General features: G+C 34.1%; 1 protein-coding gene across 3 annotated transcripts in view; it reads left to right on the forward strand.

Moving 5' to 3' along the window:
- The window catches only part of BMP5 (bone morphogenetic protein 5), a 127,901-nt gene that overhangs the window by 37,203 nt on the left and 74,906 nt on the right, over positions 1-15,792 (forward strand). The gene's annotated exons all lie outside the window — the stretch shown is intronic.

The following is a 15,792-nucleotide window of genomic DNA, read 5'->3' on the forward strand; positions in this document are numbered from 1 at the left end:
TCCTCAATTTATTTCATGAAATACTTTAAGCACTCAATAAACATCATCTATAATTAAAATAATTGTTTATCCTGTGATATTTTATGAGTCTTTTGGATATCTTAATCAACTTTACAAATTTGTTAAATTTTTTTGTTTTGTTCTGGTTGGGAAAACTGAGCCAGGTAGCCTACATTTAAATAAACATATAGATGATGTTATGATCTTATTTAATATTTAAGAAAGAAAGAAAATACTGTATTGTGTTAAATCAAAATGTACTGAAAACATACCATCAGTGGTATAGATTACATCCCTATTCTTTAGTTCCAAACTAATGCTGTTTAACTTTAAATTCATCTCTTACTTTAGTTTCACATTTAAATTGAAAACTGTTTGTAATTCTTTTCCCCCAATTGTTTCTGACAGAAAATTCTTTTCTTAGTCTCTTGCCACTGAAGCGATTTTCAAGTGTTGCAAATTTGCTCTGTTATCTTTCCCCCTCGAACACAATGTAGGCTATAGCTGGCATTTTAGAAAGGAAAAATGGATTTCTAGAAATTGAACATAATTCAAGCCTCAGACAGAGGGAGATGAAAAAGTAGGACCATGTACTCCTAAGCAATGAACAGTATAGTTTAGCATTAAACACAAAAGTACTGTCTATAATATGCATTGTTAACAATGAAAGCTGCTTTTCATTCACAACTGCAAGCTGAGCAGCTTGTACCTAACGGGTGCTCAGTAAATATGAATAGAGCTAGATTTGCAGTTTGAGTTGATTTGCAAGTTAGTATGTAATGATAAGTGTTAAACAGTATTGCTTAACCAAGTCAAAGTGTTCCTGTACATGTGCATTTGAAATCCAGGAAATAATTTCTGCTCAGTTAGGAAGTTTTGCCCCACCCATGTTACACATTCGCATTTGTTTTTATATGCTTTTGATGTAATCTTGGGTTTTCTTATTTTTTCATTGTTGAGAATTTGGTGGGAAAAATTGGGGACAGGGTCTTGGTTCTCATAAAAGTATTTTTCGATAATATCTTGAAAAATAAGGTAAATATTTTTCTGCTAGTGAAGCTGTGTCAAAAGACCAAATAAGAATTGCTATTCACAATGAATTTTTCTCAAACTAACTCCACATATAATTATTATTATTATTATTATTATTATTATTATTATTTTTGAGATGGAGTTTCACTCTTGTTGCTCAGGCTGGAGTGCAATGGCACGACCTCGTCTCACTTCAGCCTCTGCCTCCTGGGTTCAAATGATTCTCCTGCCTCAGCCTCCTGACTAGCCGGGATTACAGGCACCTGCCACCACGCCCAGCTATTTTTTTTTTTTTTAATTTTTAGTAGAGACATGGATTCGCCATGTTGGCCAGGCTGGTCTTGAGCTCCTGACCTCAGGTGGTCCACCTGCCTCAACTTCCCAAAGTGCTGGGATTACAGGCATGAGCCACTGCACCTGGCCTCCATATGGAATTTTATGTTATTTGTTTGGTATGTAAGCACATATAGAATCTGTTTCTGTCCATTTAAACATGTTATTTTATTTATTTTTGTAGATAAGTCAGTAAGGGTTTATAAATTATGAGTTTTACTTTTCTGGGGGAAAGGATGGTATGTATTCCCTTGACAGCTAGTATAGTATCTGCCATATGAAAAAGTTTAATAAAATGATAGTTAAATTTTTATAGCCGTAATCTAAATGAATGTATATTGGCCTGAAAAAACAAACAAACAAACAAACATGAAAGCAACTGAGTGCAAGGTTCCCTTTGAGTCAGTTCAGAATCCTCAAAAACAATAAATATGGCCTTCTATGTCAGAGATAAGAGGCAAGGCACATTACATACATGAATATCTAGTTTTACTTATCAATCGAATGCAGATAATATTAGTAATATTAACTTTTATTATTGAATTCTTTTCTCAGAATATAACTAGGGGTAATGAAAAGCAGAATTAAAGGAGCGAGGGAAGGAAGTTTCTGTTAGTAAAGTCTACTCTAAAGTGACTTCAAGAGAACAAGACAATTTAAAATTTCAACAAGCAGCACACTAATCACAGATGAAAAAATGCTCAGTTTAACTAATGCTAGTTCCATGACCTGTATTTCATCTAGAATCAAGCCACCTCAGAGGGTAATTAGGTGATTGCTCGCGGGAAGATACCCTTTGTTCCCCACTTTCCCACCTTCTCTTTGTTCCCCAATCATGTGCCCAAAATGGTGGCTAAATGATAATCGTTCAATAGATGTGAAAACTGTTTTCCTCTTTTTTCTTTTAGTAAATACATATTGTATTAAATGAAATCATAGATTTTTGCATAACGTCTCATAACTGTTATTAAAATTTTTATAGTCATCATCATTATTGTTAGTGGCTCTCTCTGTACATTGTAGGACTTCTGAATATACACCAAAGCTTTATAAATTCATTAGGATTCCATGATTGAATATGGGATATCCTGCATGATTTTGGGTAAGAAGAAAAGAGACACTGTATCCTTTAGTTTCTGTGCCACTATTAACATAGTTAATGACACAGACTTTTATCCTTCAGAGATTGCTGTCCTGTTTACATATTGCTTGAATTTACTAGGTAATAAATATTAATGAGCTTTATTAGCCCTTCATTCTTTCAGATGGATTCAGTTTCTCTTTCAAATGTGTTCACCTAATCCTTTCCATTACCCTTGTCAGCTCTGTTCTGTGTAATGATTATTTACATGGCTTCCTAGAGTTATTTTAAGTTTTGCTGGTTTCCTTCAAAAGCAGAAAAAGAATAAAGCCTGCCATAACTGGAAACATGTAAAGCGCAACTTAGGTTTGAGATAATTTTTGTTTTCACTATATGTTAAAACCAATGTGGCATAGGCTGGTTAGTGATGTTGATATGTTTTCAAAGTCATGCCTTATTTGAGGCTGTGAACACACATCAAGGGGCGAGAAAATGAAGCAGAACTTTAAGTACATTTGCTGTTTCTATACAAGAGCAATTTTTGTTGTACTTAAATGTGATTGTAGGAATAACAATTGCATTTTGCAGAGTCTAAACATCCTGTACTGTGGTCAGTGCCATGCAGATTACTGAAAATGCTCCCTAGTGTTAGATATTCATAATATCTCTGATGTATTTATTTTTTATTTCTTAGCGACAGGATCTTGCTCTGTCGCACAGGCTGGAGTGCAGTGGCATGATCATAGCTCACTTTAACCTTGAACTTCTGGGCGCAAGTCATCTTCCTGCTTGAGTCTCCGGAGTAGCTAGAACTCAGGCGTGTGCCACCATTCCCAACTAATTTTTTTTTTTAATTTTTGTAGAGACAGGGTCTTGCTGTGTTGCACAGCTGGTCTCAAACTCCTGGCCTCAAGTGATCCTCCTGCCTTAGTCTCCCAAAGTGCTGGGATTATAGGCATGGACCACTGCACCTGTACTAAGATTTATTTTTAAAGGAACAAAACCCAAAGGAAAAGCGAGACACAGAATTTTGGAATTTGCATTAACACTGTGACAGAGCAAAAAGATAAAGCTCAAAAAGAAATTCAGTAACCTCCTGGCACATTTAATAGGAGGCATTGATGTGGTTAGGTACAGATTTGAGTGCATGCTCCATAGATTACTATACATATGAACTTGGATAAGTTAATTTTTCTTCAATCAGATATGTAATGTTTTATCAAATATATTTCACATATAAGTACATGTAAAACCACTTACTATTAAAACAGATGAGAAGCACAAAGCTAGATATTTCAATACAGGTGCTTAGTGAATTCTTTCAGAGGATGAGATAAACACAGCCTCTGAGTAAAATCCTGGCTTAATTTGCCTAACAGTTTTTAAAGACTCTTTTCTGGGGAGGTATTGTCCTGGGGATTTGGGGGATCTGCCATGTGGCAAGCCCAGGTACAGTCCAGCCAACTGAAACATGGTGAGGGGAGGTGAGCTTTTCTGCAGTCTCAGTTTCCAGGCTCATTGTGATCAACAGATAGCTCTCAGGAGTAGGGAAAAAAATAAAACAAAAATTCACTGGGGAGAAGTGAGTGTTCTCAAATGACCCAAGAGGCAGCATGGCTTTGAGGAGAGAGCAAGAACTTCATGAAGACATGTCAGGAGAGCTACTTGTAGGTACAATTCAAGCCTTGGCTCACCTAGACTTTGTCAGGTCCAAAAGATGGTACAAATGGTAAATGGGATATTTGTGATGTTAGCCCTTAATATATCTTTCTGTTGAATCGCACTGTTCCAATACGGACTATTTGCCTCCTATACCTGGAGCATAGCTGTTGTCCTGAAATCTCCCTTCTTAAGCATTATTTTTGTCTCTCTCTGTGTTAGACCTTCTCTTTCCTCTTACCCATGTCTTTATCTTCTTTCTGGTTTACTTATTTCTTATATGTATGTGATTTGTATTTTGTCTCTGGAAGCCTGTAAAATCTTCTGTTTGCCTCCAATGTTCTAAATGTTCACAACGATGTGTGTCCACTGAGCTGGGAACACTGGTTTTTAATCTTGAAATTTTTTGTACTTCAGATAAGTGAATTGAACTATTTCTTTGATGATTTCCTTTTTCTTTTTTTCTTCATCTCTCTTTCCAGAAACTATTATTTGGCTAATTCTGGACTTTTTTTTTATTTTTTAAAGTCTTCTTTTCTAATTTGCCACTTCTAAGTGCTCTCTTTTTTGAGAATTTGCTCAATTCAATCTTTCAAACTGAGATTAACTTTCTGCTTTACTTCCAAGAGACGTTTTAGCATTGACTATTTCTATTTTATAGGATTTGTATTAGTACTTGTTCCATGGATGCAATAGTTTCTTTTAACCCTTAAGGGATAATATAATAGCTTTTTTAGTAGGTTCCTTCAAGTTCCTTTCCTTAAAAAAATCAATTTTTACATTTATATCTCAAGGTGGAGAATTTTCTCAGCTATCTGATAATAAATAATTGGTCGTCTGTGCTTATTTAATAGTGAGATATTAAAATGCTGATTAGCAACTTAGCATATGGGTGGAACTTGTCAGTATTATTTTCCCTTTAGGATACTGTTTCTTTGCTATTTTGTGGAAACTTAGTCTTTTCCTCTTGGATTTGTCAGATTTCAAAAAAAGGATTCTCATTCTCTTGCCTAGAAGGTATAACCCTAGCTGTCGACATCCTGGCAACCAAGTGGGGAAAGAAGCCGGGAATTTTGCATTCAGGGTGAATATTCTTGTCTAGTTCCTCTGTCTTGGTGCTAACACACTCTAACTGTGCCTGGTGTTGCCAGTCAAGAACCCTCTGTTTTCCCTTCTTTAGGAAAAAAAAAATGTCTAAACTTCTCATGTAGAAAAGAACAGTCACTCAAAAGCACAGAATCTGAAGAGAGACCTAAGAATCTACCTGCTTTGTAAACTCAAACATGCTTATTTTAACCTTAAACTTGTATCTGCTTTACACAATCATTTCTGGAGGTAGTAGATGTCATCAATTCCTGACCATTTTGGAGAATATGTGGCTTAAATTGTTTTAATTCAGCCTTTTCTATTGTAAATTTAGGTTTTACGTAACTGTACATATGAGTGAGTTAGATGGATTACTAAATAACGTTAAGAACAAGTCAAACTTAACAGCAAAAGCATCAGAAAACAGATCATCTGATAACTAACATAACATTGGATTGGAGACTCAGGAAATTATTAAATTTGAATCTAAAATAAGATGGTCTAACATAAATCTCAGAAGACTTACTGTTGTTTCCAGGTGTGCATCTTAAGAAACTTGAAGGGCTTGTATATTTGAACTCAAAACCAGATACTGCTCAAAGATACGTAGCTGAATTTTGCTTTGAGTTTTGTGGTTGACCTGAAATCCCAATACAAAGGAAAAGTCCAAGAGTGTGAAACCAGATCAACCCAAATGTGAGACTGTTCATGTGAATACTCTGTGAACTGAGACCACTAAGGATCCCTTGACTCTAATTACAGTGTGGTCTCATTCAATAAAATGTAGGAATATCATGTGATTTCTTTATTGATTCTGGCACCTGTTACATCTTTATTAAATACACATATGTACTGAAGTCACTCTCCCATTATACATCTTTAAATACAATACATTGATTCATATAACTCATAATTTTAATAATGTGCTATAAAGAGATGTTAAGCAAGTCATGTATTATGTATTCCAGTTTCTATCTGTAAATGTAAAGACTGGTGAAGGTTAATTTGTAAGGATGATATTAGGGAAACTTATGACATATAATAGCAGTCCTAACAACCAAATATAAAAGAAACACACAAAATAACCATACTTTTGAAGGGACCAAATATTTTTAATACCTTAAAAAGAAGCTTAAAAATTATAAATATGTTACCAAAGATTTGATTATACACAGTTGGGTGGAATATTTTTATACGCATAAGAAAATCAATGAGAATATAGAAATTATCTTATTATGTTCAAAAACATCACATATTGTCTTTTACAATGCGTAATTCATTATGTGGATTACTTTAATACAATTCTGATAATAACCATAAGATAAATGTTTTTTTTTTTTGCATGGTTATGTATTTTTTGAATTACCTTTTTTTCTTCCTCAAGAGTAATATATTCATTAAAGAATTATAGAGATTCTATTACACTAGCATATGTTTTTAAGTACCAACACAGGTAGTGTGAAACTGAAAATAAATGTGTGACATTAGGATTCTGTCTAGCTATCACTATGTATTTGAATTTCTTTTGAAGAAGAAAGTAAAATATATATATACTACTAGACCTAACATTAATACTATTTTGTGGCATGAGCAGGGCTGTGCCACAGTAGATGTTTGAGGGGTTCTGCTTTTGAATTCACTGGAATGGCAGAATCTGGATTTAGCCTCCCTTATGAAACAATAAAACAAAAAACAAAACAAAAGCTGAAAGAAAAATAAAACCAACATATATTCCTATATTTATTTATTATACATGTATATGAATACCTGCTGTGTGCTAGGGATTGAGGTAAGGAAGAGTGTACGGTAGTAAGCAAAACAAAAGTGCTGCTGTTATCAAGGTTACAATCTACTGGGGGAGACATAAAGCAAATTATCACTCCTTAGGAAACAAACATGGGCCACTTGCAGTTCTTGCCTAAACAGAATAGATACATCAGCTACTCCTATATTAATTTTAGAGCGTATATGTAATATATATGTAATATATTCTCATAGTTTTATTCCTAATCTTAGAAACCTGTAAAACTAATGTGTCTCTATTAATTTTATATTATTCCATATGATAATCACATTTCTTTGTGATTACACGTCCATGTACCAAACTTCACTGATGCAACCCATTTGGCAGAAGATTTCATAGTTTGTCTTTTTGCAAAATGACCGATTGAACCACAAATTGAACTTGAGTGAACTCTTAAATTATCCTACCAATTTAAAATTAAAAGTGGTTGATTTGAGATATTTATTTGTTTGTTCAGCTACAAAAATCCTCATATCCTTTAAACTATACAAACTGTGTCTTAAACCCACTCCATTTCCCCCATAGAGAAATATTGAGCAAATGTAATATACTTGTCAACTTCTTTATTTTTTCAAGTGTTCTTTTCATTGAGTATAATTATTTTTTTCTAAATAAAATGTTCCTAAAATATACCAAGATGAACATTGAATACACTAAAAAAGTGATTTTTTAAAAACAAACTTTCTTTATTATGTAAATAAAATATGCAAACTCCAACTATTGATATACTTAGGGTGAGTGGCTTCACTTGGACATCATACGTAAAATGACATGGAGATTACTTGTAAATTATAACCTAAGGAAGTGAGAATGGATTTCAAGCTAGGTTAAGAGCTGTTAAAGGGGATAATAGACTTTTGAAGTCTGTCTTTTCACAGTAGCACAATAGCTAATTCATGTGACTTCTGACCTTTTAGTGTCTTGTAACCAAGTATTGGCATTAATCTACTACTTATCTGTCACCCACCACATTTGATAGTCCCAATCTCTGTTTTCAATTATCAGTCATTAGAGAAGGCACTGAGCAGTTTCAGAAGAAAACTCACAAAACCTTTGACCTGTTTTTGTCATGTAACCACAAATATTCACTGTAGATAAACTATCAACTCACTGATTTCAAGATGTAAAGGAAAGTCTTTGTGTACATAGACTTACTGTAACCTCCATCACCTAAAGGTGGTTAAAAACTGTTTTATTTTACTGATGGAGCAGAAGAATTCACAAGATCATTTAATGAAATCTGGTGAGATAGAATGGTTGACCTCTAGCTGCCAGACAATCTGTAAAAGGAAGAGATTTTTTCCACTAAAGAAAATGTAAGAGCTAAATATTGACCAAAAGACGGCTATCAGACAGTTGTGGCTTTATTTTAAGTTGTTACAGGTAAACACAAAACATTCTCAAATATTTGTACATAGTGTTATTGAAATCCATTATTTGTGTAGTAAATATACTCATTCATCATTAACCATTTTTCATTATACAGAATGAATCAGTCAAGTACCACCCTTTGTGGGTATTCTAAGCTAATTTTTGATATTTAATATTAACATTTAACCCAAAAATGATGTATATTTGCTTCTAACATTCAATTAATAATTTTTCCTTTCTAAAATGCTCATAATAAAAACAATAGTAAAGTATGTGTATACTTTGGAATGCATTGTTATCCTCAGTGATACAAATAACTTAATGACTTTAAGACTTAAAAAAAATTTGTAAGAACCAGTAAATTTGATTACACTGATATTTCTTGGCAATTTGTGAACCTTCAAATATGTGCTATGTGTTCCACCAATATATAAGCAAGATGTCAAGTAAATAGAACTATTTTTTATCTATCCACTGTTGTAGAAACCTAGCCTGCAGTTTTTTTTTAACTCCACAATAACAAACATTTTTTAAAAAACCACAATGACATCTAGCTTCTAGAAAATTTTATTAAGATACCAAATGATTAATTTACCTCTGCTTCCTAAGAGCACTCAGGCCAGAGGAAAACCCTTCCTCTTAGAACTTTCTACTATATTACTTAACCATCCTAATGTGTCCTTTCTCACAGCCTTTTACTGACATTTGCTGTGGCATCCATCCCATGATACAAGTTGAAACAAGGCAATACACTCAACTTTGTTCATCTGCAAGCATGTTCCCAGTGTTCTATTGTCTCCACAACAGACTTAAGGTAGAGGAAAAAGGAAGAAACTAAATGGGCAGGAGGAGACAGCACGCTAAGGATGAGCATAGGAGCTTGGCGTAAGGCTAAAGCAGAAACATTGCTCTAGAATGGAATAGGAAAACTTTGCCGTGAGACAGATGTAGCAGTTATTATTAGTTGAAACTTTCATGCAAAGAGTATTAGGAGTAATAAGATCTAGATATTGCCTCTGGCTTTGTGATGACTAACTCTGTGACAGTGAGAAAGTTAATATTGTTTATCTTTACCATGAGGGAGATAATGGAAGCTCCACCTTGTTGGATCAAATTAGGGAAGAAACAAAAAATTAAAATTTATTAATTTTATTAACTCCATCATTAATTAATTTATTGTTACAATTGTTTTTGTTATTAATTTAATTATTAAATATATAATTTTCATACCAATGCTTGATATGCACAGCTTTATCGTTTCTAAATAATCACTGAAAGCTCATTGCTAGGCTTAATTTAAAGAAAACAGGAACACCTTGAGACAAACCTCATTCTAATATTAGAGCTTTCTTTATGTAAGACTTAATTCTTGTTTCTAAACTATTATATTTTTAAAGTAAACTAATATTTGACAACAATTAAATTTCTTAATTTTCAAAATTATATGCATTATATTTAAATTGATTTTGAAAATCAATTTGTTTAAATAGAGTATTACAATTATTTAACTATCTAATAATTCTTTGAGATTTTACTTCTTTATAAAACTGTATTTATGAAGTATTTATGAGTAAGAGGATCATAACTATAGAAAATTTGAAAGTCAATTGAAATTATTCTTTGAAACAAAACATTCAGGGGGACAATTTTCTTTCATTCAGGTCACACATTACTGTGTATTAACAGGCTCTTAAGACTTCTGGAATCTGGAGTTTGCCACACTCTCTGGAATGGTTATCCATTCACGGAAAGCATGTACATATTCTTTCACTGACCAATAAATAAGTCTTTATAGAACTAGGTTTATGTTTTTTGGTGGACTAGTTAGCGAAGGATATCTTGGAAAGTGATGTATCTTGGTAGTCACATGATATCTTTGCTTTTTTTTCACTTTTACAATGCAACACAGATTAGTAATAATTCTATGAGTAATCTCTTAATGATTTTTTGCACTCAGCAGCAAACAATGATCTGTATTCTTTCAACAGCTGGCTAGGCTCCTGGGAGAATGCTATCTTTGCCTTACAGCTACTGCTGCTATTTGTGTCTTCCAAGTTACAACTCTTGTGTGGGAGATTAAGACTGATTGCCCATGAATGCATCTCCTTAAAACTGCAGATAAATCACTACATAGATAAAACTGTAATCCTCTGTTAATTAATTCTACTCTTCAGATAACGTAGACATGAAAATATTTAGCCCAGGACAATTTCATCCAGTTTCTATTAGTGATAAAGTCATTCAGAGAGATATCTGCTTGGGAGGAAAAAAAAAAAAAAACTTCTATCAGTCATTAACTTCTGTTAAGTTGTATCTCAACAATAAAAGTCTTCAGTGTGTGTCTTAAACAGAGTTTAACCTTTGCAGAACTTTGACAATTCAGAGCACTTAGGACATAGTTTGGTGCTTATATAAACGCAATTCTGCTTCTTTTCACTATCAGTCCATTAATCATGGGATGTGAATAATTTGATTCATATTTTACATCTTGTATGCTTTGATGTTACCACTTTTTAAACCAAAATATAATAATAAATTATTTCTCTTCTTCTAGCAGTGTAGTTGAGTTTTCTGTTTCTCTAGATAGCTCTGTAGTTTCACATAGTTTGGAGTACACACAAAATAACCTGCTCCCTAGAAGCAGAAGGAAGTGTATTCACCATCATCGTTGTGTTTGTGATTTGGGTGGTAAAATGTATAAGTTTTGCTGAAGTTTTGATGTTTTATTTTCTGTGAGTTTGGGTATGTGTGTGTGAGTATAGGAAAGCAACTTGTTTTAATTTTTTTAGAGAGCACTGTTGGCAACCATCAGCTCAAATAAATAAACAAGTCTATGTTGATAGACTTATTTGAATGGAATAATTTTACATGATAATATTTGGGATGATCTACACCTCCATCCATAAAGTGTATCATTGTAAAGTTTCCTTTTTTCAGTTTTATGGTGATATTAAATGGCTTACACCTGGAACTCTTTAAAACGTGTGTGTGTCATAAATGACAATGAGAGAAGAGTCTGCGATTAGTGAAGTCTATGTACGGCTGTTTGGCAAAATGCACCCCCTCTTGATCTTGTGAGGTCAGCACATATAAGAATTTGGACAGGCTGCTGTGGTCTCCTTTTAAATACAATTATTAGAAGCAAATTGATTGACACAAGTGTTACTAAACACTCTTTCTATTCTCACATGAGAGAAATGTCATTTTGGTCTGAGATAAGGGATGGTACTAGGAAAAAAGCATTAACCCCTGATCTCAGTATGTCTTTACTCTGTGTCCTTCTATCCCCTTTAACAAGTCTGGGTTGGCTTAAATGAGCCAAATCTTCTGCCTTTTTGTTTGTCTTGTTTTATTTGTTTTTATATGGTAATTAAGAGACGCTTGTTCACCACCAAAGAGGGAATGTGTTTAGGGCTTTTATGGAGTCTTGCATATCTATATCTGATAAAACAGATTTTACTAGAAATACTGGTAAAGATTCTGGAAATTCATATTTGGTTGATGTAAAATGTACATTAAAGAGTGAATTAAAAGGGCCAAATACATGAATCTGAAAGCCAATAATAGTATACACTTCTCTGTTTTCTTTCTTCTCATTTACTCGTGTATCTTTTAACCTTCCCAAGTCATTTACCACTGCAGTAATACACAGAAAGACAGAATGCTTAGTATTTACCAAATTTGTCACAATGTGAATAAGACAAAGATCGTTCTTAAAAAGCTGACATTTAGGGAGTGTTAAATGTGTGTGTTTGTTCTTTTTCATCTACTTTGGAAGTTTTGATTTTGGTAGCAGCTCTGGTGAATAAAAGGCTGGGTATGAAGGAATTCTGCCAGTGAATCACAATTATGTCCAAATTAAAAGCTATAATTAAATTTCAACATATGGTTGTAGTAAAAGTATGATGTTACATTAACATATATAGTATATAATACTCAAATTATATAATCATTTGTTTATTCATAAAATATTCCTTAGATAAGAAATGTAATCAATATTAAATAAGTGAATAAAAACACATGTGCTAAGATAAAGATAGGAGGAGGTGTGTTCTAAAAGAATGAACTGAGTCCAGAAAGAATGGCATGTCTTTATTATAGGAGCATCATAAAGGGAAGGGGAAGGGTTCTTTGGAGAGAAGATAATGAAAGCACTGAAAGAAGGTCAATTTTCCCAAGAAATAATTAGATTGAAAACATAACAAAACAATATTCAGAAAAACACACTCTGGCTGTGTTAGTGAGGGCTTGGAAATTGAAATCCTGGGATGAAATCTGTTATCTTCCAATTACAAGTTTTGAGCTCTTTGACAAGTTATAAAACTGATGGACATAAGTAGGGTCATGAGGATTAAATGAAATATGTACCACGCAAATGATACTTAAGTAAGTTACCATGGCTTCAGCCAAGGGGGAATGCAGCAGGAGTTGCTGAGTGGAAAGAGATAACTAGCTTTTGACCCATTCATGCAATTTTTCATTCAATTAATATTTATTAAAAGACTTTTCTGGATTATGTATTGTGATGTGTTAGATGCTACATACTTTTTGGTGATCAAATTCCTTATTCTGTTCTTCACTTTTTTGTGTACTGCTGAAAGACATTGTTTAAACTGACAATGAACTAGCTCTAAGTGCAAAACAGTAGGATGCCATTATGTAGGTGGTATACGTATTGAACGAAGATTTATAATAAACTTTAGGAGACAGACATCTGTTACCATGTAGCTGTCATCACCCAATTTCTTATTCTTAAGTCAGGGATATTAATATTTGCCACCTTCCTAGCGTTACTGTTTGAGGTAACTGAGATTACCTTGGTGAATATTTGTGGGCATCATTAGGCTGTAAGTCTTATTCCATTACTCATTCCAATATGTCCCATGGAATTTATTGTTGCAATTATGATTCAAAGCAGTAGGATATAAGGATTTGAGTCACCAGACAAGTCTGCAATGCAACTTCATTCTGTGTGGTATATTTAATACAAAATTTTATTAAACTCTTTGAAAATGAGTCCCCTTAAGGGTTTAAGTTAAATAGCATGGATTAGAAAACTGAAATTTTATAATAATGGCTGAAATTCTAGCTTTCTACTTTATTACACTAACATCTCACAGGGGATTCCAGAACAGTAGATTACTTTACATAACATGAATTCGATACTCATCTGTATTAAGCAGGTGCACAATTTAGATTGGATGCTAGCAAACTCATGTCTTAGCCTTTAATTTTAGGACTATACTTGTTGCTTGCTGGTTAAAATTTTAAATATACAATTTAATGTTACTGAAAAAATGAATAATGGTTGTTATCACTTAGAATTATGAATATTGTCCTTCAGAATGGAGAAAATATATTTTCAAATGGCTGGTTGGTGCATTTATCATGAAGTATAGTATTTGTCAAGCAGGGTCTGGGACAGTGCTACCTAGGCCAACACATGACAATTTCTGCAGCAAAGCAATAAATGTTTATAGAAACTGGAATAAAAAGAGACTTTAAATCGCCTCATGTCAGTTAACTTTTGATTCTTCTGTCAAAAGAGCTTGAAAACAAACTCGTAGTTTTCAGAATGTTTTGGATTTTTGACTTGTAAATACAAGATTTTAGGTCTGTGTTAATAAAATAGGACAAAGCAATAGTGTGTAAGCAGACACAGCATATCCTGACATTTAACAACCATGGATTGGTGACACCAAATGCCTGGGTTCAAAGTTTTTGGTAAGGTATTTATTCCCTATGCTTCCACGGTTGCTTCATTTCTAAAATGAGGATAATAAGAGAACCTACCTTGTAGGCTGTTATGAGGCAGAATATGTTAATATTAATAAGATGATAAAATACTGAGAATATAGTCTGACATATAAATGCTATTTAGATATGGTCACATGATGTCATCTACTTCATTTAAATTTAGGATAAGAAAATAAGAATACAGTGAGTTAGATTTAGTTCTCTGAAAGCAAAAGTTGTGGCTAGTTTTAGCATTCTTACACGCACATCAGTTACTAGCTACTTAGGTAAGCAGCCATTTTCTTCCCCTAGACTTCCGCTGTCACACAGCCCAGTCAAATGGACAAAAGGGAGAGGAAGGAGGAGTGTGCAGTCTGCACTATCACGGCAGTCTGCACTATCACCAGAGGAGAGATTTAAATTATGGACCAAAATAACATCTTACAAATGGGTTTTTTGTCCTTATTTAGGAAAAGTTGATTAATAATCTCTCTGGAAATGGAACTCTCTTAGGACCAAGATAATGCTATTTTAAGAGAATAATTTTATGAATCATGTGAGGTGGTGTTACTGTAGTCAGACAGCCAAAGAGCATCATCCTTGCCAAGCTCCACAGGACAAAAGTGCTTCCAAATGGGTGCGGTGGGGAACACCTATAGTAGTCCCAGCTACTTGGGAGGCTGAGGCAGGAGGATGGCTTGAGTCCAGGGTTTGAGTCCAGCCTGGCTAACATACAGAGACCTCATCTGTAAAATCAAATGTAAAAAAATATGCCCCCAAATGTAGCTACATTTTTCTGTATGCCTGCTTTGGAGTCTGAGACGGAGGTGAGGATCAGCTTCTTGCTCTCTCCTGAACCACCTTCTGCTCTTCTGGGGAAAATAAACCAGAGATTATTATGGAGGATGAAGGCAAAGAATTGTGTGTTCCTTTGTCAGGAGCTTCAAATGTGGCCACCCATCTGGCCTTGGAACATGATGGTCTAGCAGTCTGGGCTCTGCAGCATCATTCCTGATGGTCATTATCATCTTTTTCCTTCCCTAATCTTAACGCTTCTAGCTTAGGATCCTAAGTTTCGTATATGTATGGCAGTGTTATAAATTTTAATTAATCTTCTAAAGATTTCCAATTTTTGAGCTGTGTGAATCATTTAATACCACTTGTACAATACACTATCTTACACGGCCAGATTATATAATAATGTGTCTGATACTTACTGTCCTAAATTCTTCAGCATTTCTTAATATTCCCAAAAGGAACAGTTCTTTGACTTCATTTGTTTGGAAGGTTACTAAAGAGGGAAAATATGCTCCCCTCTGAATTCTGAATAATGACAGAGGTTTTTGAGAGACTTTATACTGGAACAGGGGTAAGAATTTATAAAAATGCTTTAAAAACAAACAAACAGACAAACAAACAAACAACACGGGGCAGGGTAGCTCATGCAAGTAATCCCAGAACTTTGCGATGCCAAATTGGGAAGAATGCTTGAGCCCAGGATTTCGAGACCAGTCTAGGTAACATAGTGAGACCCTGCCTCTACAAAAAATAAAAAAATTGGCTGGGTGTGGTGGTGCACGCCTGTAGTCCTAGCTACTCTAGAGGTTGAGGTGGGAGGATCACTTGAGCCTGGGAGGTCGAGGCAGCAGTGGGCGGTGATCACACCACTGCACTCCAGCTTGGGCAACGG

This window comes from Nomascus leucogenys, chromosome 22a, assembly GCF_006542625.1.
Source record: "Nomascus leucogenys isolate Asia chromosome 22a, Asia_NLE_v1, whole genome shotgun sequence".
Classification (NCBI taxonomy): Eukaryota; Metazoa; Chordata; class Mammalia; order Primates; family Hylobatidae; genus Nomascus; species Nomascus leucogenys.